Source organism: Pseudorca crassidens, chromosome 9 (genome assembly GCF_039906515.1).
Source record: "Pseudorca crassidens isolate mPseCra1 chromosome 9, mPseCra1.hap1, whole genome shotgun sequence".
In the NCBI taxonomy this organism is placed as follows: Eukaryota; Metazoa; Chordata; class Mammalia; order Artiodactyla; family Delphinidae; genus Pseudorca; species Pseudorca crassidens.
Window position 1 is genome coordinate 28,743,572 of NC_090304.1, and position 23,146 is coordinate 28,766,717.

The 23,146-nt window shown below is 38.5% G+C and overlaps 1 protein-coding gene; it reads left to right on the forward strand.

Moving 5' to 3' along the window:
* KCNA4 (potassium voltage-gated channel subfamily A member 4) overlaps window positions 1–23,146 on the forward strand; it is an 865,487-nt gene that overhangs the window by 761,918 nt on the left and 80,423 nt on the right.

A 23,146-nucleotide genomic window follows, 5' to 3' on the forward strand; every position in this document is an offset into this window, starting at 1 on the left:
GATGTATGATTCACGGACTGGCTTTTTTCACTTAGCAATATGCACTTAAGTTTCCTCCATATTTTTGTAGCTTATTAGTTGATTTCTTATTATCACTGAATACTGTTCTATTGTATGGATGTACCACCATTTGGTTTTGTTTTTCACATCTTTATTGAAGTATAAATGCTTTACAGTGTTGCGTTAGTTTCTGCTGTACAACAAAGTGAATCAGCTATATGTATACATATATCCCCATATCCCCTCCCTCTTGAGCCTCCCTCCCAATCCCGTCCCTCTAGGTTGTCACAAAGCATCGAATTGATCTACTTGTGCTATGCAGCAACATCCCACTAGCTATCCATTTTACATTTGGTAGTGTATATAAGTCAATGCTATTCTCTCACTTCATCCCAGCTTCCCCTTCCCACCCTGTGCCCTAAAGTCCGTTATCTATGTCTGCGTCTTTATTCCTGCCCTGCCACTAGGTTCATCAGTACCGCTTTTTAAAATTCCATATATGCGTGTTAGCATAGGTATTTGTTTTTCTGACTTACTTCACTCTGTATGACAGATTCTAGGTCCATCCACCTCATTACAAATAACTCAATTTTGCTACTTGTTATGGCTGAGGAATATTCCATGGTATATATGTGCCACATCTTCTTTATCCATTCATCTCTTGATGGACATTTAGGTTGCTTCCATGTCCTGGTTATCGTAAATAGTGCTGCAATGAACATTGTGGTACATGTCTCCTTTTTTTTTTTTGCGGTATGCGGGCCTCTCACTGTTGTGGCCTCTCCCGTTGCGGAGCACAGGCTCCGGACGCGCAGGATCAGCGGCCATGGTTCACGGGCCCAGCTGCTCCGCGGCATGTGGGATCTTCCCGGACCCGGGCACGAACAAGTGTCCCCTGCGTCGGCAGGCAGACTCTCAACCACTGCGCCACCAGGGAAGCCCTACATGTCTCTTTTTGAATTATGGTTTTCTCAGGGTATATGCCCAGTAGTGGGATTGCTCATGTAGTTTTCTGGTGGCCTCTTTAGGATTTTCATGCCATCTACAAAGAGGGACAGTTTTACTTCTTCCTTTCCAATTTGGATTCCTTTTACTTCTTTTTCTTCTCTGACTGCTGCGGCTAGGACTTCCAATACTATGTTGAATAATAGTGGTGAGAGTGTTCCTGATCTTAGAGGAAATGCTTTCAGTTTTTCACCATTGAGAATGAGGTTTGCTGTGGATTTGTTGTATATGGCTTTTATTATGTTGAGGTAGGCTTCTTCTATGCCCACTTTCTGGAGAGTTTTTATCATAAATGGGTGTTGAATTTTCTCAAAAGCTTTTTCTGCATTGAGATTATCATATGGTTTTCATCCTTTAATTTGTTAATATGGTGTATCACATTGATTGTTTTGCATATATTGAAGAATCCTTGGCTCTCTGGGATAAATCCCTCTTGCTCAAAGTTGTATGATCCTTTTAATGTGTTGTTGGATTCTGTTTGCTAGCATTTTGTTGAGGATTTTTGTGTCTATGTTCATCAGTGATATTGGTCCATAATTTTCTTTTTTTGTGATATCTTTGTCTGGTTTTGGTATCAGGGTGATGGTGGCCTCATAGAACGAGTTTGGGAGTGTTCCTCCCTCCTCAATTTTTTGGAAGAGTTTGAGAAGGATGGTGTTAACTCTTCTCTAAATGTTTGATAGAATTCACCTGTGAAGCCATCTGGTCCTGGACTTTTGTTTGTTGGAAGATTTTTAATTACAGTTTCAATTCCATTACCTGTGATTGGTCTGTTTATATTTTCTAATTCTTCCTGGTTCAATCTTGGAAAGTTGTACATTTCCAATAATTTGTCCATTTCTTACAGGTTGTCTGTTTTATTGGCGTATAGTTGCTTGTAGTAGTCTCTTATCATCTTTTGTACTTCTGCAGTGTCATTTGTAATCTTTCCTTTTTCATTTCTAATTTTATCGATTTGAGTCCTCTCCCTTTTTTTCTTGATGAGTCTGGCTAAAGGTTTATCAATTTTGTTTATCTTCTCAGAGAACCAGCATTTAGTTTGATTGATCTTTGCTATTGTTTTCTTCATTTCTATTTCATTTATTTCTGCTCCGATCTTTATGATTTCTTTCCTTCTACTAACTTTGGGTTTTCATTGTTCTTCTTTTTGTAGTTGATTTAGGTGTAAGGTTAGATTGTTTATTTGCGATTTTTGTTGTTTCTTGAGGTGAGCTTGAATTACTATGAACTTCCCTCTGAGAACTGCTTTTGCTGTGTCCCATAGGTTTTGGATCATTGTGTTTTCATTGTCATCTGTTTCTAGGTAATTTTTATATATTCTTCTTTCATTTCTTCAGTGATCTCTTGGTTATGTAGCAGCAGACTGTTTGGCTTCCATGTATTTGTGTTTTTTACAGGTTTTTTTTCCTGTAATTGATTTCTAGTCTCATAGTGTTGTGGTTGGAAAAGATGCTTGATACGATTTCAATTTTCTTAACTTTACCAAGGCTCAATTTGTGACTGAAGGTGTGATTTATTCTGGAGAATGTTCTGTGTGCACTTGAGAAGACAGTGTAATCTACTGTTTTCAGATGGACTGTCCTAAAAATATCAATTAAGTCTATCTGGTCTATTGTGTCATTTTGTGTTTCCTTATTTATTTTCTGTCTGGATGATCTGTCTATTGGTGTAAGTGGGGTGTTAAAATCCCCCACTATTATTGTGTTAGTGTTGATTTCTCCTTTTATGGCTGTTAACATTTGCCTTTTGTATTGAGGTGCTCCTATGTTGGGTGCATATATAATTGTTATGTTTTCTTCTTGGATTGATCATTATGTGGTATTCTTCCTTATCTCTTGTAACAGTCTTTATTGTAAAGTCTATTTCACTTGATATGAGTATTGCTATTCCAGCTTTCTTATGATTTCCATTTGCATGGAATATCTTTTCCATCCCCTCACTTTCAGTCTGTATATGTCCCTAGGTCTGAAGCTGGTCTCTTGTAGACAGCATATATAAGGGTCTTGTTTTTGTATCCATTCAGCCCATCTGTGTCTTTTGGTTGGAGCATTTAATCCATTTACATTCAAGGTTATTATCAATATGTATGGTCCTATTAACATTTTCTTAATTGATTTGGGTTTGTTTTTGTGGGTCTCTTTCTTCTCTTCTGTTTCCTGCTTAGAGAAGTTCCTTTAGCATTTGTTGTAAAGCTGGTTTGGTGGTGCTGAATTCTATTAGCTTTTGCTTGTCTGTAAAGCTTTTGATTTCTCTGTCAAATCTGAATGAGATCCTTGATGGGTAGAGTAATCTTGGTTGTAGGTTTTCTCCCTTTCATCAGTTTAAATATGTCCTGCCACTGCCTTCTGGCTTGCAGAGTTTCTGCTGAAAGATCAGCTGTTAACCTTATGGGGATTCCCTTGTATATTATTTGTTGCTTTTCCCTTGCTGCTTTTAATATTTTTTCTTTGTTTTTGATTTCTGATAGTTTGATTAATATGTCTTGGCATGTTTTTCTTTGGGTTTATCCTGTATGGAACTCTCTGTGCTTCCTGGACTTGATTGACTGTTTCCTTTCCCATGTTAGGGAAGTTTTCAACTATAATCTCTTCAAATATTTTCTCAGACTCTTTCTTTTTCTCTTCCTCTTCTGGGATCTCTATAATTCGAATAATGGTGCATTTCATGTTGTCCCAGAGGTATCTGAGGACAGAGGTATCTGTCCTCAATGATTTTCATTCATTTTTCTTTATTCTGCTCTGAGGTAGTTATTTCCACCATTTTATCTTCCAGCTCACTTATCCATTCTTCTGCCTCAGTTATTCTGCTAATGATCCCTTCTAGAGTATTTTTAATTTCAGTTATTGTGCTGTTCATCACTGTTTGCTCTTTAGTTCTTCTAAGTCCTTGTTAAACGTTTCGTGTGTTTTCTCCATTCTACTTCTGAGATTTTGGATCATCTTTACTATCATTACTCTGAATTCTTTTTCAGGTAGGTTGCCTATTTCGTCTTCATTTATTTGGTGCTGTAGGCTTTTACCTTGTTCCTTCATCTGTAACATATTTTTTTTCATCTCTTTTTTTTCTTTTTCTGATGGGTGGGTCTGTATTCCTGTCTTACTGGTTGTTTGGCCTGAGGTGTCCAGCACTGGCGTTTGCAGGCAGTGGGTAGAGCCAGGTCTTGGTGCCAAGACTTGGACCTCTGGGACGTCTCATTCCAATTAATATTCCCTGGGTCTGATGTTCTCTGTTAGTCCAGCAGTTTGGACTCAGTGCTCCCACCACAGGAGCTCAGGCACGACCTCTGGCCTGGGCAACAAGATGCTGCAACCTGCATGGAGTGGCAAAAAAAAAAAAAAAGAAAAAGAAAAAAGGGAGTAGTACAATAACAAGGAATAAAAATAAAATAAAATTCCAAAGATAAAAAATATATTAGGAAAAATAAAAATATAATTGAAACAACTGCAACAAGGTAAAACAAAACCACAACAGAAAAAAGAAAAAAAAAGGGGGGGGAGGGGGAACAAGCCAAAAGGAGCAGAACAATAACAAAGTATAAAGAATAAAATAAAATTAGAAAAATAAAAGATTTATTAGAAAAAATAAAAATATACATGAATCAACAACAAGGTAAAACAGTACCCTAACCTAAATGAAGAAAATAGAAAAAAAAAGTGCCTTGGTTATGGGGGGAGCAGTCTAGGCAGGGGATAGAACTTAGGCAGGGGCTACATTCAAGCGTGGGGCGGGGCCTCTGCTTAGGATCTGCAAGGAGGGGGAGAGGCAGCAAGGCCTGAGGGGAGCCTCTGGAGCGTGGAGATCCGGAGTTTGGAGGTAGGGCCCTGGGTGAGGGTGTAGGGGTGAGGCTTGGGCTCTCCATGGCAGGAGGGAGGCATTGAGGACAGAGGATTAGGCTTGAGAGCCCAACAGGCTCCCCAGTGCTTAAGTGGACAGGGAAAGCACTGGCCAAGTTCCCTCTGTTCCTCCACCCCTCCCCCACCCAGGGTCTCCCCCGTCATTGCTGGACCCCTAACCATGAGTGGGTCCCTCTGGGTTTAAGAACTCCTCCCCTCCCCCAGCCACCCCTCATGGGTGCCAGTCTTGGAGGTCAGGCCTTTACTTTTGCTCCCCCTTCCCTCCCTCTCACTCCCTCAGGACTGGCGTGGCTGGAGGGGGCCTCGGTGGGCAGAGGATCAGGCCTGGGATCTCAGCAGGTTCCTGGGGGTCCAAGCGGGCAGGGGAAACACTGGCCATGCTCCCTTTTGATCCTCTGTCCTCCCAATGGTCCCCAATTTCCCCCTTCGGGCATGGGATCCCTTCCCCTCCCCCAGCCGCCCCTCAGGGGCTCCAGTCCCATCCCGCTTACACTTCTCCTCCCGCTTTACTCTCACTGTGCCCCACATCCTACCCGGTCGCTGAGGGTTCCTCCCATCCCCTTAGGTGTCCGTGGTCCCCCACTGCTGCCTGGTAGGTGCCCTAGTTGTGCGGAGACACGAATTCCACGCCTTCCTAGTCTGCCATCTTGACTCTGCCCCACCCCCACCCCGCCAATTTGTTTATCCATTCATCTGTAGAAAGACATCTTGGTATACCTCTAGCTGGGGACTATCATGAATAAGCTGATATAAACATCATGTTCAGGTTTTTGTGTGGACATTTGTCAGAGATAGGATTTCATTGTTGGGAGGGGAATGTTTCTTTTAGTTAGAGAGAATTTCACCAGTGCAGCACTCCTGACTTTTCTCCACCACTTCCATCCCTTAGCCTCCCAAGAAACAGAGAGATCTGTCTGATTGGTACAAATGTGGACATGATGGACACAGGTCCTCCTTTCTCTCTCTTTATCGAGTCCACCAGGTTTAACCAACTTTCAGCCGTGTCCTAAAACCTAACTTCTGTTAGTAATAAAGGTCATATTATGGCTTCCATATTTGTATTTAATTCTTTTTCAGCTTCTTCAAAACCTGGGCAGGAAAGAAGAATACTATTTTCCATGAGCTGTCTCAAAGACTCCAACAAAAACTAAAGGCTCAGAAAGGTTGAATATTTCATACAAAGTCAAGCAGAAAGGTTAAGTATTTCATACAAAGTCAAGAGCCAGAAATTCAATCTAAGTTGGTCAGACTCCAAAGTCTGTATTCATTATACCATACTATCCTTTTTCAAAGTACTTTCCACATTTAGTTCCACTGGTGTTTATCATTACTACTGGGGGAGGGGGAGGGGAAAAGAATTTTTTATATTCCAGTAAACTTAGGGAAATTGGATTCAATAAAGTTAATCTAGCTTATTTATAGAATTTGGTTTATGTTCTAAGAAAGTAGATATAGTGCACAGTGTTCCCTAAATTTGTATGGCCATGGAGCTCCTTTAAAGAGTATTTCATGAGACTAGTGTTCCATGAAATACACTTGAGCAATCACTTCATTTGGACAAGGAATTTTGTGTTTCCAGGTACCTGAAATGTGGTCTAAGAGGTGAGGGAAGCAAGTTTTTGGTGGGCATGTTCCCTTGACTCTGTGGACCCCTGACCTGTGAGAAGGGAAAATAGTTAAAGGTAGGACAGTGAAGTCTTTACACAGGGTTTAGGGCAGGGACCCAGCTTTCATGGGCAAAGGGTATGTTTCACCTTTGCCTGAGTGCTCCCACTATGTCAGGCACACATTTTTTCCCATGTTTTACAATCATATATTCTCTTACTGTTCCAACTCTATAAATAAGGACGTTTTAGGCATGAACAAGTTAGGTGATTTGTCTAAGGCCATATTAGCAATAACTGGGAGAACTAGAATTGGAACCCAAGGAGTCTGATTCCAGAGACTATACTTTTATTCTTTATAAACTATAATTTTAACAGAGGATATCCAGCTTTCTACCAAATATCCAAATATATTCAATAGACAACCAGAGATCCCATGCTGGGTACAACTTGAAATCATTGTAAAATGGCACATTTGAGGAGTTTTGGTGTAAACATCGATCTTTGTTTTAACAGAATTAGGGTATAGATTATAGGAATTTAAAAAATTGGCCAAGAAATACTACTTTGCCCTCAAAGAGCATCTAAGCCACTCATGAAGAACTATCTGAGCTAGTTTTGCTCTGTTCTTAAAACTCTTCTAGTTTCTGAATTTTTAGGATTTCCCATCTATTTTAGAAAGAATCACTTTGTTCTCGTCACCATTCCTGGGATACTTGAACCACATCACCTACAAACACACTTCAGAACAGTGTTTCACAAAGCGTGTGCCACAGAGCATCGTTCTACAGGATGGGAATAGGCAATATGCAGATAATGGAGTCAGTGGTCAAAACTTCTGGGTTAAACAAAATGACGGCTATTTCCTTATTGCAGGATTTCTCAGAGACTTTACTATCCTACTCTGCTTTTTCAATCTCTGGAAAGGGAACGTAGAATAAAGCATTTCTCAACAATGCTTTGAAAGAAAACTGTTTTTTCTTACTACATGATCTCACATTCTACCAAAAACAATTTGGAAATGATGCTTTATAGCAAAATGACCATTTCTCCTCATGGTACACTATATTTTCATCTCTTTGCAAAAGAAAAATGAATTGAAACTCTCAGTCATAGTGGCTTTTAAACATGTGCCATAAGAGACAGGTTGACCTTGCTTGCAGATGGTCCTACGCTTAAACCATTCCTCTTAGAGAAACACTTTGGACTTAGAAGGGTGTTCTGCCTCCAGGAATATGACGAAGTGAAAGTTGCAATGAAACCTCTGTGTTGCCAGACGTGCTGAGAGCAGCAATTTGGAGATGGTGCTCCATAGCACACCCTCTTTGGAGAAGCCTTTGTAATTGAGAGGTCAGAAGGGAAGAAAGGTAAAGGCACCATTTTACAGCCCTGCTGATGTATTCAAGGCTTGCTCTGTACTGTTTACATCTTAAGTGAATTGCAAATTTATTTATAGAAGCTATTGAGCACTTTACAAGGTATTTTCTGCTTGCCAATATCATTGTTCATTTCCTTTAGCCTCTAGGAGCTGGGTTTAATAAAACCTAGCATTGATTCTCTTTCAAGGTAATTCATTTAGGTCATATCTGAACTAGGCAAGGGTTTTTGAACCTTGTAAAAAGTATGCTCCTCGTTTAAATAAAAATCATCTGAAGCATGTCAAGGGGATTATTAAATAGGAAGCCCAGACTGATGCAGATAAGAGGTAGAAAGGGCGTGCAATAGGACTTAGTCTTAAATATCTGTATTTAATACCTTGCAGGCTTAAATAGTCCTAAATACCTTGCAGGCATCTTTATGGTAGACCATAAGCATTTTAGCATCAGCGTCTTGTCGTTGACACCAAAGATTCATGATGTCTCTATTTGGTAATTTTGCTGAGGCCTTAGCTTGAATTGCATATGGAGAGAGGCTGGTGTCTGGAGACAAGTCACTTGGATAGTGAATGAGGAGGCCCGATATCTCCTTCCTTTCACTTACTAGCATCGGGAGTGTGGGAGGCTGAACAGCAGCCCCCATAATATATCCACAGCCTGATCCCTGGAACCTGTGAAAGTTACTTTATGTGACAAAAGAGACTTTGCAGATGTAATTAAGTTAGGGTCCTGTAATGGGGATATTATCCCGGAGTATCTGGGTGGGTCCAATATAGTCACTAGGGTCTATTTAAGAGGGGACACAGCAGGACTCAGAGTCAGAGGAAAAAATGATGTGATGATGGAAGCAGAGATTGGAGTGATGCACTTTGGAGTCACAGCCAAAGGATACAAGTGACCACCGGAAGCTGAAAATGGCAAGAAAACAAATTCTTCCCTCAGAGCCTCCAGAAGGAACCTGCTCTGTCTACATCTTGGCTTTAACCCAGTGAAATTGATTTCTGACTTCCAGAACTGTAAGAGAATAAATTTGTATTATTTTAAGCCACTAAGTTTGTGGTCATTTGTTATAGCAGCCACAGGAAACTAATACAGGGAGTAAAATAACAAAGCAATTAAGCGGACAGCCTCTGGGGTTGTAGCACAAAAGCTGAGATCCTGGCTCCTGCACAAAATCTGAGCAGGTCTGGCAACAGCTCTCACTTTCATTTGACCCACTGACTATAATATATAAGGAAATGACAAGATGTAACCTAATCATAGGGGTGTTCTAAGAGTTAATCCACTATAAATGCAGTGTTCAGCCCAGAGCTTAGCCCAGGGTACCTACTTAAATATTACTTGTTGTTGTCATTGTTAAGAGATTCTACACGACATGATTTTGTTGTTAAATGGTTATTGAGAGAGAAGAATGTACTCAATACTGAAAATGCTACTTGCTTGTGATAATAGGATTTTTCCAGAAAAACAAGTTATTGTCAATGGCTGCATTCAAAGATGAAACATCAATACAGTGATCCTGTTTCTCATTGCTGTGTTGGTATTCCTTTTCAATCTTAAAGATCCAATCCTGTCCATAATTCATTGATTTACTCAGTTTAAAATCTCTATCGAGTACTTGTGATGTTCTTGCAGACACGAAGTATATGCACCGTGGTTAATAACTGACATATCCCTGGCCTATTTTAGTGAGAGAAAGCAGTAAGTAAACAAGTGGATAAACAAGGTCATTCAGAGAGTGGTAAGTGCAGAGACGGGAACAAATTAGGTTACTGTGATAAAGAGGGGCCACTGTTACTTTAGATGGTCTGGATGGGTAAGACTTGGATGACCTGAGATCTGAATGATGAGTAGTACCAGCCCTGGGTACAAAAGGGGATAGAGCATTCTAGGCAGAAGGAAGAACTAATCCAAAATTCTCAGGTAGGAGTGACTGGCATTTGTGTGTGAAGCAGTGGGAGGAGTGTGGTATTTCTGGAGCACAGTGCGTGAATGTGTAAATTGGAAAAGGAGCAGGCAACCGCTGAATTATGAGAAGGTACATAAATCGTGTTATAGAGTTTGGATTTTATTTTAAGGGCACTGATCATTTTTTAGAGGGTTTTAAATAAGAGAGTGGCATGATAGATCTTATATTTTAAACCGTCACTTTGGTTAATATGTGGAGCACAGACTGTAGGGGGACAAAAAGAAAAGTAGAGAGTCCAGGTAGAGTGGCTCTTGAAGTCATCCATGTGAGGGATAACGGTGGCTTGGTCAAAGATGGTAGCAGTGAAGCTGGAAATAAATGAAAACTTTTACAATGTGTTTTGGAGGTAGAGTCAAAGCATTTCTGATGGATTGGATGTAGCGTGGGGAGCAAAGAGGGAAGTTTTGCTTTCATTTTCTGACATTGCAAAGCTTGAGAAGACTCAAGTTTTGGGGACGGAAATTGAATTCTGTGAGGTTCTTACTGGACATCCAAATGGAATTCTTGAGCAGGTCGTTGTATTTATATGCATATAATTATAACTTAGACATTAATTATAACTTAGACATTAATTATAATTTAGACATTTAATTGATAAATAATAAAAATTTAGACACTGTGACAATGTATTTCATGGAGAAGGCAGTTAAATAAATTTTTATCATCATTGGACATTTTCCTTAGGTAGCAATATGCTGATTTTAATGAATAAGAATTTATTTGTTTTACTTGTTGTTTAATTATTGTGCACTTTAAACATTGTTCTGTTTTACATTGTGTGTTTGTGGTGGTGGTATTATTATCCTCCAAAATGATTCCTACTCTTGCAAAAAATCCTTCTGAAAACCAGAAAACTAAGGCAGAGGATATTATTTAATTCCTGCTGCCACCTAGTGGCATTTTTTAAAAAGAGAAGTTAAATTTAAGTAGAACTAGAGAGCGCAGCTACTTACGGATCCTACCTCATTTTACAGGTGAGGAAGTAAGACTCAGAGAAAGGAAGTGACTTGTCTGAGGTCTCATAGCTACAAGCTTGTACTCTGTCAATGAAATCTCAGTTCAGGAGGTTTTGCATTACAGGGCTTCTCTCACCTGTGGTGCTCATCATGGGTCCTCTTTTTCCAGTTTTGTTTTTTTTCTTTTTGATTCTTTTTTCTCTTCTCTTGCTCTGAAAAGGGTCTTATTTCTAATCTCTGGCTTCATGTTGATAGTCTTAGCTGCTGGTGGGTAGAGAGTCCTAGAGCTTATCACCAAACAGATTTCAATCAATGAAATTTTATCACTTACAGAACTGGTTTCTTCAGAGCTAATGAATCAAATTGCCTTTTATTTTAATGATTTCTACACTGATCTCGAGCTTTATCCAAATGAATTTACATTCATTTCAAACTTCATTTCAAAATTTGCTCCTTTTCAGCACTCATTTATAAATATGCAAGCCATTTTGCAATGGGCCTTTTAAAAACTCTCATGTTTCCCCAACTCTGAACACCCCCCAAAGAAGTAGATTTTGTTGATATTATGGTGGACCACATTAAGAAAATTCATATATGAAATTAAGACGTAGATACTTCGAATCAGTGTATTAGCACTCAGGCAACATACCTTACTGACCATTGTCCTAGTGAATCCTGTGAAGGGGGGAAGTTGTGATTGAGGAAGCCTTTGATACTGTACAGAGTACAGAACTCAGGGTTTGGAGACAAAATAGACTTGGAATTGAACTATGGCCACTGCCTAACAGTCATGTGACCTTGAACAAGGTATTTATCCTGCCTATGTGAAGTTTTCTCATCTCTTGAAAAAAACAAAAACACATATGGCTACAGTAAGACTTTAAGTAACTCTAAAAATCCATTAAAGGGTTTGTTTTAAAATATAGGTTTTATTATTATTCAGGTATAGAAAGTCCAACAGATCAGGAAACAACTACCATTGAAAAAATAGCTTGTTATATTCACAGATTCCATGAGGAAGGGGAATGCCATGCCATGGGTCCACATGAGGAAGCACCAGGGTCAGTCAGAGGCAGAAGGAGTGAGCAGAAAATGTAGGCAAGAGGCTTTATTGTGGTTTCCCTGGGAAGGAATCAACAAGGCAGGGTAAGCAGTTTTTGGATTGGCCAGTTTGAATAATTTCAGCAGACTCTGGGGCACAGAGGTTGTCTCTAGGTGTCTGGTACCTGGCCCTGGGGTGACTGGGACAGGGGGAAAGTGGCCTGGAGTATAATAAGAGCTTGATAAAGTTGGGGGTTTGAGCTCTAGATTGGTTGGTTTGCTTATGGAGGACATGATCTCTGGTGATTCAGTTACCATCTATAGGAACTGACTCGCCCTGGGAGGGGCAGTCTCTCCAGAGTCTGCAAAGCCCTAGATGTGAAAGCATCAGAAACACGTGGTTAATACAAGGTTTATCTCATAGAGACCCAGAATAAATGGAGGGAGCAGTCACAAAAAAAATGATAATGCAGTGATAAAATGGGCATGATGCCTGCTCTCAATGATGTCACAGTCTCTTCTGGGCACAGAAAAATGAACACAGATTTAATATGATAAGTACTAGAGTGGTCATGCACACAAGGTCTTGTGGGGGTACAGCTGTGAGAGAGGGAGACATGGCTTTACCTTTGGTGAGGGGGGATTGAGGGAAGGGTGCACAAAGATAGTATGTGAATTGGTCCCCAGAGGATGAGTAGAAGTTAAGCCAATGAACACAAATGGAGCTAAGAAGGACATTATGAAAAAAGGGAATAATGTGCAATGGTGAGTGTGTGTGACTGTATGTGACATGGGGAATGGCCTGGAATTTATAATACTGAAGAAGAATTTTGCAATTAAAATAATGATATCATTAATAATAATGAGGAAGGTATAAAGGAAAACAGATAACATTTACCAAATATTTACTCTGAGCCAGACACTGGGTTCAATATTTGACCTGAATCATCTCCTTTAAACCTTACAAAAACCTTAGTGAGGCAAGTTCTTTTGGTATCTAATTTCACAGAAAATGAAGTTGTGCTTTAGTGAGTTTAAGTTATTTTTCCAAAGTCAGATAACTAGTGAATATTGAAGTCCGGATTTGAACTTAGGTGAATTTGATTACATAGTGTAAAACCATGTTAAAATGTGATCCATGAACCACTAGCATGGATGCTTATAAAATATGTAAATTTCTAGTCTTACCCCAAATGTACTGAATAAGGGAACTTGGGTGTCTGAATTTTCAGCAGTTGTTAAGCACTAAAATTTGAGATCCACCAAGCTAGAGTCTGTGAAAGAGTGTCAGGCAAGGTGATCATGAGCAGCTGGAAAGAGAAGATTGAAGAAATTATGAAGGTCGTATACATTTTTCAAAGAATTAAGACGTTTTCTTATAAAAAAATAGTCGTTGGAAATTTTAAGGAAGTAGGTTTAAATACTTTTCAAATCTTTTTTTGTTGTTATTATGAGGTATGTTACCCATGCCATTATATATAATATTATTTCATGCTGTTATGCAAAATACAAAGATATAGAAATTTATGAGTACAATTCTGCATATAGAAATTTATGAGTACAATTTAATATGTAAGCATATTAAAAATATCAATGTATATTCTTCCAGTTTTTCATATGTATTTAAGCTATATGACTTTTTAAAACAATAATGGAATCATGCAACATGTTCTATGTTTTGGAAAAATTTTCATGGTAGATTCTAGAACAGGTGTCTGCAAACTTTTTCTGAGAGCCAGATAGTAAATATTTGAGGCTTTGTGGGCCATATTATCTTTGTCCCGAGGGCTCAATTCCACCATTAAAATTCAAAAGCAGCCTTAGAAAATACACAAATGCATGAACATGGCTGTGCTCCACTAAAACTTATTTGTTTCTTTTTGTTTTTTACAAAAACAGATGGTTGGCCAAATTTGGCCTGTGTGGCATAATTTAACAGCCCCTTCCTGGAGCATTGCTTAGAAGAAATATGAAGTAGAGGAAGAAAGGAAATTTAGGGTAATATTATGCTAGCCTTGGTGACAAATGAAGAGGGTTTGAACTAGAGTTTTGGTGCTGGGATGTGGGTAAGGAGATGCATTCTTAAAGTATTTCTGAGAAGGAAACAATGAGATAAGAGGTTGGAGTTAGAAGGGCAAAGGTAGGAAAGGGTCAAGCATGATTCCAAATGTCTTAATTTGAGTTACTAGATTGACATATTGTGAAACAAGATGTGGAATGCATGAAGAAGGATAAACTTTATTCGAATTGATATGTGTCAGTCACTGGACAAGATGATGTATATATACAGTGGTATGATAATGAACAGTTTCAATAGCTTGATTTGGAATGCCTCTTTAGGGTGAAATTGCTTTTGCTTAGGAAAATATTTTGACAGGTTATTGGTAATAAAACTAAGATCTCAGATGATGGAACATAAGGAAACCAAAAAGTAAACCATACAGTATAAGAGAAGGGTGTCTAATACACAAATTTGGAAGGAGAGAGAACAGAAGAGGCAAGAGAGGGGAGAAGAGAGAAAGAGTGACAAAGCGAAAGAATTTTAAGAAAAATAATATCTAATATTTTACTGTTGTTTCTGTTGATATGAACTTACTGCCTTATTTCTCCAAACCTTCAGTAAAGACTGTAACATACATACATGCACCCAGTTTCAGTGTTAGTAGATCTATAAGGGGGTGTGCAATTCAAGGAAATAACCTGAGTTCATACATGGGTTAAAAAAATAGTAGAATAAGGATAACGAATTATTTATTAATGCTTAAAATAACTCTGATTTTAAAGTGTCTCAAAATTCTTGGGTTGACTGGTTTGGCTTGAAGTCACTCATTTGGTGGCATTCAACTAGTGGTCAGTTGGGTAATGGGCTTACCTGGGATACTGGGGAGGCCTGGGCCTTTCTTTCCATGTGATCTTCATTCAGGGATTTTTTTTTTTAACAGCTTTATTGAGAAATATTTAAAAAATCATAAAGTTTGTGAGTAAAATTCAATGGTATCTAATGTCATTTTGTAGCGCAACCATCACCATAATTCGGATTTAGAACATTTTCACTGACTTCAGGGCTGCGTGACGGCATGTGGTCTCCGCTCAGCATTCTGAGGAGCAGTGGTGGGAGTTACAAGACCCCATGAGGTTTAGGCTCAGAAATCCCACGATGTCACTTTCATCACATTCTACTTGGTCAAAGGAGAGTCACAGCCCAGGTTCCAAAGATGTTAAAATCTATCTTTTAATGGGAGTTAATGCAAAGAACTTGTGGTCTTTCTTTTTTTAACTACAAATGTGAATATATCATCTTCATTTATTCCCCAAAAGCAAATCACAAAACCAAATATAACAGAAAAATCAGGCAGCCAACTTTTCTAGAATCCCTGATGACAGGAAGAAGTATCTGGAGCTACCACTGTACATGGGATTATGTATAATCCATTTGAATGGACTCCCAATGGATAGAATACCTCCTTTTTGGCACAAGTTTGTCGTGATATTTAATCCTCATAATGAAATTACGAAGTAGGTATTATTAGCTCCATTTTACATAAGAAGAAGTAAACTTGAATAGATTTGGTGTTTTCCTTAAAGTCACACAGCAATCAAGTGGCTGAGTCAAGACTGAAAGCTCAAATTATATGCATCTATGTCCTGACACTTAATTATTGTCCCTCACAGAACTGCATGACACAATCAGGAGTGAGGCTGTCAGGGAGGTATTTGGGAAAGTGCACACCAGCCTGGAGCAGAGTGGAGCTGTTCTTTGGCAGTGGGAAATAGGAGTCTGGAGCCATGAGAGAGTTTTGTGATGTCCATTGTAACATTGTCAACATAACAGCAATATTTAAATTGCAGGAGTATATAAGATTTCATGGGAGGAAGTGTGGAGGGGAGAGGTGGAGAAAAGAGAAGATAAGAAAGTTAAACGAGTAGAGGAGATTAAAGAAGAGAAAGGGAAAGAGAACAGAGGGAATGAGGGAATGGAAGAGAGGGAAGAGGGTGGACAAAAGCATTATCCTGGAAAATGGTGTAGGACATATTGGGAAATTAACATTTCAAAGGCAAATGGAGTTAGAGAGTCCTCAGTCTGGGAGCCGTCGGAGAGGAAAGTAAGAACTCCAAGAAAATATTGCAATGGAGGACAATGGCTAAGTGAGGGGGAAAATGCCTTCACCAATTACTGCAGAGAGGCAAAGCAGAAAGAGGAACGAGTTGAAGCTATTTTTTCTATTTTAGAAGTTTCTTAGAAGAGCATTAATAGGTCTCTTATTGCACTTAAATTCTTGAGTCTCTGGATTTTAGGAAATAACATGGAATTGATCACTATATTCTCACAAAACTTATAAATGAAGGCTCAGGGGTGTACATTAAACATTTCAGGACTTAAGTTGAGAGGAATCAGAGACGAAAGAAAAAAGTCTGCTATTAGGTGTATATAGGGAGTTTTAAAGGCTGTTTCTCCACCAGAGCCAAGAAGTCACCTTTTCTCTTGAAAGAACACTTTCCACGTTAGCCCTAAAATTTTGATTTGTTTGATAAAGAAGATAGTAGTAATTAGGTACTAACTATGATGGAGATGAGGGTTACTACTAGAAACTTATTACATGAGAAAAGAATAATTACATAGCTTTTTATAATTTATACTGTGCTTTCTAATATTAAACTTTTCCTCTATTTTTTTTTTTGGGTCCCATAGATCCTCACCTGTTTTCTTCTTGAGAGCAAGAATTGTGTCACTGTTGTAATGCTAGCATTTGTGCTGAATAAATTAATGAGAACAAATAAGATTCATATGAACAGTCCATGCTGATTAATCTATGGCATATTCAGGAAGATCTAGTTTCTAAACTAAGTCCTGGTGCCATGCAACATGCATATCTTGTGAATAAAAATGACATATATTTATGTGAGTTATAACCGTATTAATCCAGGAGCCACTCATGCCCCAGTCTTGTTACTGTCAAATTCAAAGAAGTAGTTCAGAGAAACAGGTAGTTAAGGTTATTCTGTTTTTACTGTCATCACTGATAATCTGTTAAAGGACTTAATTCTTAGTCCACTGTCACATGTCCCAAAATTCTTCAGTCCCTTATTATTCATCACTGTATCCCTTAATGCACAGCTGCTTGAAAATCTCTTTTTCTCTCTATCTTCACTCCATATACCTCCCCATCTGAAAGTCTCTCTGACACCTGAACAGGTATTTTCCTTTCTTTCTTTCTCCAATCCACAAAATACCACTTCTATATATCTTCACAAGTGGTCTGTGGAGGGCAGCTGTGTTATGCTTCCATCTTCTGCATTCCACCTACTTGGAACTTTAGTTTTTTTTTTAACTCTGATAACCTATTCTACAATAAATCCTTATGGGTGATTTCTAGTGAATAATTTTTTTTACTTTGGGTAGATAAGTTTAACTCATAAAAATGATTAACCAGTTTTATGGTGATGCCAACTAGAAAGCACAACACGAGAATTGTGAGTTGTTTTATTTGGGGCAAAGTGAAGACTGTAACCCGGGGGACATCATTTCAGAGAGCTCTGAGAAACTGCTCCAAAGAGGTAGGAGGGAAGGTCAGTATATATGTGATTTTGGTGAAGAGAGAGTACATGCCATCAAGCACAATTTTTTTTGCAGAAGCTTTCGCTAGTCTCGTGAAGGTTACCGCTAGTCATGGGCAGCAGATGAAGGAGTTCGTCTGCTTGAAGCATGAAGGATTTTAGTGCCTTTCTAGATATGAGGAGATGCAAGAATTGGGCTCATAAAGTTGTCTTCTGAAAATATCTAACTATCTGAAGACCTGTTCCACCAGTTTTTTCCAGAGCACAGAGTGCCTCATTTCTGATCTCTACCCTGAACTCCTTTCAGGGGGTGTTGATGGTCAGCAGCTGCAGTGCCTCATGATTTAATCCTTGTAGAGGTAGACGGCAAGTGCCCATTTGTAGTTGACAGTGAGATTGAGAAGCAAATACATTTCTCCACCCTCATATTCTGCCTTAGTCACTAATTCAGCAAACATGTTTAGCATCTACTATGTGGCAGGCACATTTCTAAGTGCTAGGGATATCCTAGTGAGTAAAATGGAAAGAAATCCTTGCCCCTGTGGACCTTTGATCTTGTGGGGGTAGAGAGATTGTAAACCAATTGCATTATCTGGAACACTTAGAAGACAGTAGGTGCAAGTCACCTGCATACTTACTCTCTGCTCATATCAGTTTTGCTATGAATTGCAGGGAACAACATTTCTCAAGCCTCCTGGCCTTCTGGGTTTTGTGTGGATGTGCCCATTGTGAAACAATGGAATTTTGGAGGCAGAAAGAATTTCAATGTTTCTCCTTCTACATCTCTCTGCTTTCTGGTGCACCTAGCCTAATAGTCCCTTCTCCTACCGTCCCAGCTATAGCTGGGCAGCCTCTGTCATGGTTTTAACTCACATCAGAGTGCTTCAGATCCTGAGCTCTGGTAACCCTTTGCTTTTCTTCCTAGTCTTATGGAATGGCTAATGCCTGGGCTGCATTTCCATCCTCTTTTTGGCTTTTCAGCTCTTCCATCAACTTTGTCACCAATTCCCTGTATTAAATGTCCTCTATTTTAAAGATCTAGAGTGACTCTTTTTTTTTTTAATAGTTGATTTATACAAAGGCTTCGGGTTTAAGAGTGCTGGTTGTTGGGTGTGCAGTTTTAAATAGGAATGGTCAGGGTGGGATCATTGGAAAATTAACATTATGACAGTCTTGAAGAGGTGAAGTAGTGAGACGTGTAGCTCTCTGGGGAGAATTACAGGCAGAAAAAAATGACTGTACAAAATTCTGAAGCAGTAACATGTTTGGCATATACTTAAACAATGAGGAGGTCAGGGTGTCTGTATGGAGTGAGGAGAGAAGAGTAGAAGTTGAGGTCAGAGAGAGAATAGAGAGTTAGGTTTTATAGGGTCTCACAAGCTATTATAAGGGCTTTGGCTTTTATTTTTGAGTGTGTGGAGAAGATCACAATGTTCTGAGCAGAGGAGTGGCAGGACATAGGTACCTTTTAATATGATAATCCTGGCCATTGTTCTGAGAATAGACTGTAGAGGGCAAAGGTAAAAGTAGGTAAGTCAGTTGGAAATCAATTGCAATAATCCATGAAAGCAATGATAGTAGCTTGGATTGGAGAAAGTGTAAAATGAAGTGATTATGGATATAAAGTTTAAGTGGAGGTCTTTCTATTGGACGAATGCAGGATGTGAGAGAAATTAAGAAGGCAATGATTTCTGGTCTAATGAAAGAATAGAGTTGTGTGTCATTCAGTGACATGAAAAAAGTGTTAGTGCAGTATGTTTGGGGGTGGGCTGGAAAGTTAATAGTTCTGCTTTGGACAGAATAATTGTGGGATGTTCATTAGATATCCAAGTGGAGATGTCAAGTAGGAAATGGACATAAAATTTCAAGAACAACATACTGATTGGATATCTGAAGACTTCCAAGGAGACAACCCACCTAGGAGTCATTAGCATATAAATAGTACTTAAAGCCATGATGCTAGACATGGTTTCATCCTTTTAGTGAATGTAGATGGAGAGGAGAAAAGGTCTAAGAATTGAGTCCTGAGTCACATAAAAGGTAAAGTGTCTGAAAAAGTAGAAGAGGAACCTGCAAGACAGATTGAGAAGAAACGGATAAGTAGGAAGGAAGAAAACCATGAACACATGGTATCCCAGAAACTAAATAGACAGTTTACAGGAGGAGGGAGTGATAACCTGGGTAAATGCTGAAGATGGGTCAAGTAAAATGAGGACTCAGGATACATTGTTGGATTTAGCGCATGGAGGTTATTGGAGACCTGAGTAAGAGCAGTTTGAGGAAGGTGGTGCGAAGAGTTTGAATGGAGTGTGTTTGAAATAATGAAAGGGAAGAGCCTTATGGGCAGAGATAATATTTTTAGACGTTTTGCTATAAAGGGGAATAGAGAAATGGCATGGTAGTTGAAGGAGAAGTGAGATCAGGAGACTTTATTTCTAAGATAGAAGAGATACCAGTATGTTTGAATGCTGGTGTAATAAATCAGGAGAACTGGAAATAATGATGACATAGAAGACGGGGGTTTTTTGAGTGAAGTTCTTGAATTGATGAAAGGGTAATACATAGTTCATATATGGAGGTGTTGGCATTAAAATAGGAGCATGAATAATCCCTCTGTCATAATAGATGGCCAAGTGCATGGACACAAATGTTAGCATGTGAGTAGTTGTGGAAGAGGAAATTTGGGGAAGTTCTCCTCTGATGGATTCCTAGGGAAGTAGAAAGCAGAGTGGGAATGGAGTTTGAAGAGAGAAAGGAATGTGTGAAATAACCCTCTGGGCAAGTAATAAAATGAATGAATACATTCTGATATCACTTATATGTAGAATCTAAAAGATACAACAAATTAGTGAATAAAACAAAAAAGAAGCAGACTCACAGATATAGAGAACAAACAAGTGGTTACCAGTGGTGAAAGGGAAGAGGGAGGAGCAATACAGGAGTAGGGAATTAAGAGGTACAAACTATTAGGTATAAATTAAGATACAAGGATGTATTGTACAACACGTGGAATATAGCCAATATTTTTAAGTAACTATAAATGGAGTATAACCACTAAAAATTGTGAATCAGTATGTACACCTGTAACTTACATAATATAGTACAGCAACTATACTTCAATAAAAAAATAAGTTAAAAAAAGTGAATGGACTAGGGAAATGTAGTTTGACTGCTGAGCAATAAAGGGGTGTGCTTGACATTTATGTTTATATTTTAACCTGAGTGGTTAAACATATTAAAATATTTTTTTCTCCAGCCACACTTAGCTACTGCGCCTGAGTAGGGGAGGAGTTATATTTCAGCAGGACAGTGATTTTAATACAAGAACAGAATAACTCTAGAGAGAGGGACGAGGAAGTTGAAATATATGCAAAGCAGTGATCATATTATTGACTATGGAATGGAATCTGATGTAAAACAAAGAATCTAGGTACTAGGAGAGTCAGAAAGGGGGGCAGTTTAAGTGATCTTACCAATGAGATTTTGTGAGTATTATGCCTCATTTGAGATCACCAAAATCTTTAAAATATTTTTCCTGTAGTATTTTAAAAAATATCATTTTCTTTCTGAATTCCTGGAGACTATAAGCGGAATCTGTCACTTTCAAGAAACCAGACTGTGATGAAATAAGAGTATCCCTTCTGGTTTCCAGAAGCCATGCCGTGACAGGTCAAGCCTTCCTAGAACGCTCAATCATGAGTGTTTTGAAACCAGACAGAGTCTGAGAGAGCACTTTATGAAGGATTTTCAAATATTAGGGACAGAGTCTTTTCCCAATCAAATTCCTACCATGAAATAGATAAAAATCCCCTTATCTTCTGAGGTGACCTGTGAGGTACTTCCACAGAATTCATTTTGAAAACTGAGGATAAACACTTCATTCTACTAACAGAAGGGTTAGAGGATATAATTGCATATATTGAATTTGCCAAGTAATTACTAGAATCTAGACCTCTGGTTTCCTACTTCCGTGCTCTTACCTTTTCAGACTGTACACACTCCAGTGCCTTTCTTCCTGAAGTTCACCTTTTCCTTCCTTCCTTCTCCCCTTCTTATGCTTTTTTTTTCTCTCTGTATAACGCAGACTGCCAAATAGGAAAGGAGCAGTTCATTAACGTCTTATCCTACAGTATTCAGTGGTGAGAAAAAAGAATAGAGAATGGGAGTTTATGGGCTGTCCACTAGCTCAAAATGAAAGTCAACCAACTAACAAACAACGTTCTTGACATATAATAGCCCACAAAATGGGATTTAGAAAAAAGGAATTATAATTCCTCTCTGCAAGAACACTAGTCTTCACCCTTTCATTTTTGAGTGTTCTTTAAAAGACTGCCTTTATTTGTTTACTCAAGAGGGCAGACTATATTTAGCAATTTGATTCCTGCTATTTCTCTGAAGTCAAGGTTTCCATATTTAGCACCTCTTCCTTCTCAGCACAGTAAAATCAATGAATGTTGTTGACTGACTAACAGGTTGATCAGTAACAATTAAAAAACAGGAAATAAGTAGCGGTAGGCAGACATTTCAAACACAAGTGATTTAGTCACCATTTCATAAGCCTCTCACAGGCAGACAGCCAAAGAAAAAGGACTGGCAATATATAGATCAGAACAATCTTAGTTTATTGTATTATGAATACATTTTTAAATATCTATATATCTATAGCTAGATATCACATATATTCACAACTCTTACACTGAATCAAATGCAAAAATTACCAAAAATATAAAAATACTCAGACTCAACATACTTATGTCCACAAAACCTCACACACTTATGCTCAATAAAACAGACCCTCTCCCCTTATACAATCACATAATATATATGGCCTTTAGCTTGGGGAGCAAGTTTGAGCAACAAGCACAATAATTTTTCTTATACCTCCTCCTCCCCCATTCCCTTTCCTCATTCCCAGTGTGTAGCATGAGATAAAATCAGGACAGAGAAGATTTCCAAAGTAGAGAAAATACAAATGCTGGGTGATGGATGGAGCAGATATACAAGGCTTGTTTAAATCAGGTGAACGAAATTCTATGTTTGTTTATTTGTTTGACCTCAGGAAGAGAGGCTTCCTCAGTCACTAATCTGGAGTCCAAACTGATTCTCCTCTAGGAGATCCTGCATATGCACCCAGAGCCTTCCAGATGAGACAAATGATGTTAGTAAAACCTCTTTAACTCCTTCCCGTATTTGAAATTTAACAGAAATGTGGTTTTCTTTATGAAAAATAATGATATATTGAAAAGTATAAACACAACTTTGAAGTTTTCTAAATAGAATTGGTTTATAAGGCATCCAAGGACTAATTATATGCAAACGTTGCTACTAATTACTGATGACCTCATCCACCCCATTAAACATCTCTCTAGGACTTGCAAGAAGCACTATGTGAACATTTCCAATTTCTGTCTATGCTTAAAAATAATAAAACCACATTCCTTTGGAACCTTCTGAATTAAGATATTGCACTTCAATGGATCCTGTCCATGTAGGTCAATGAGAGTAGGTTAATCATTCATGATGAAGGAGTTAGAGTCATTGAATGTCAGCTATAGAAAGGAATATAGAGAAAAACATTGCTTAATATGTATTACAAAGTCTAACACCTCTGGTCCCTGTCTATACCACAAATGCTACCTCAGTTATTTTAAACTTTACTCATTGCTTTTCAATCAACAAAGCTTTCTGTTTCTGCTTTTCCATTGCATCATTCTCATTCCTACCTCAGGGTATTTATGCCAATAATCCTCTTGAAATATATTTTTCCATTCTTCACTCAGCTAAT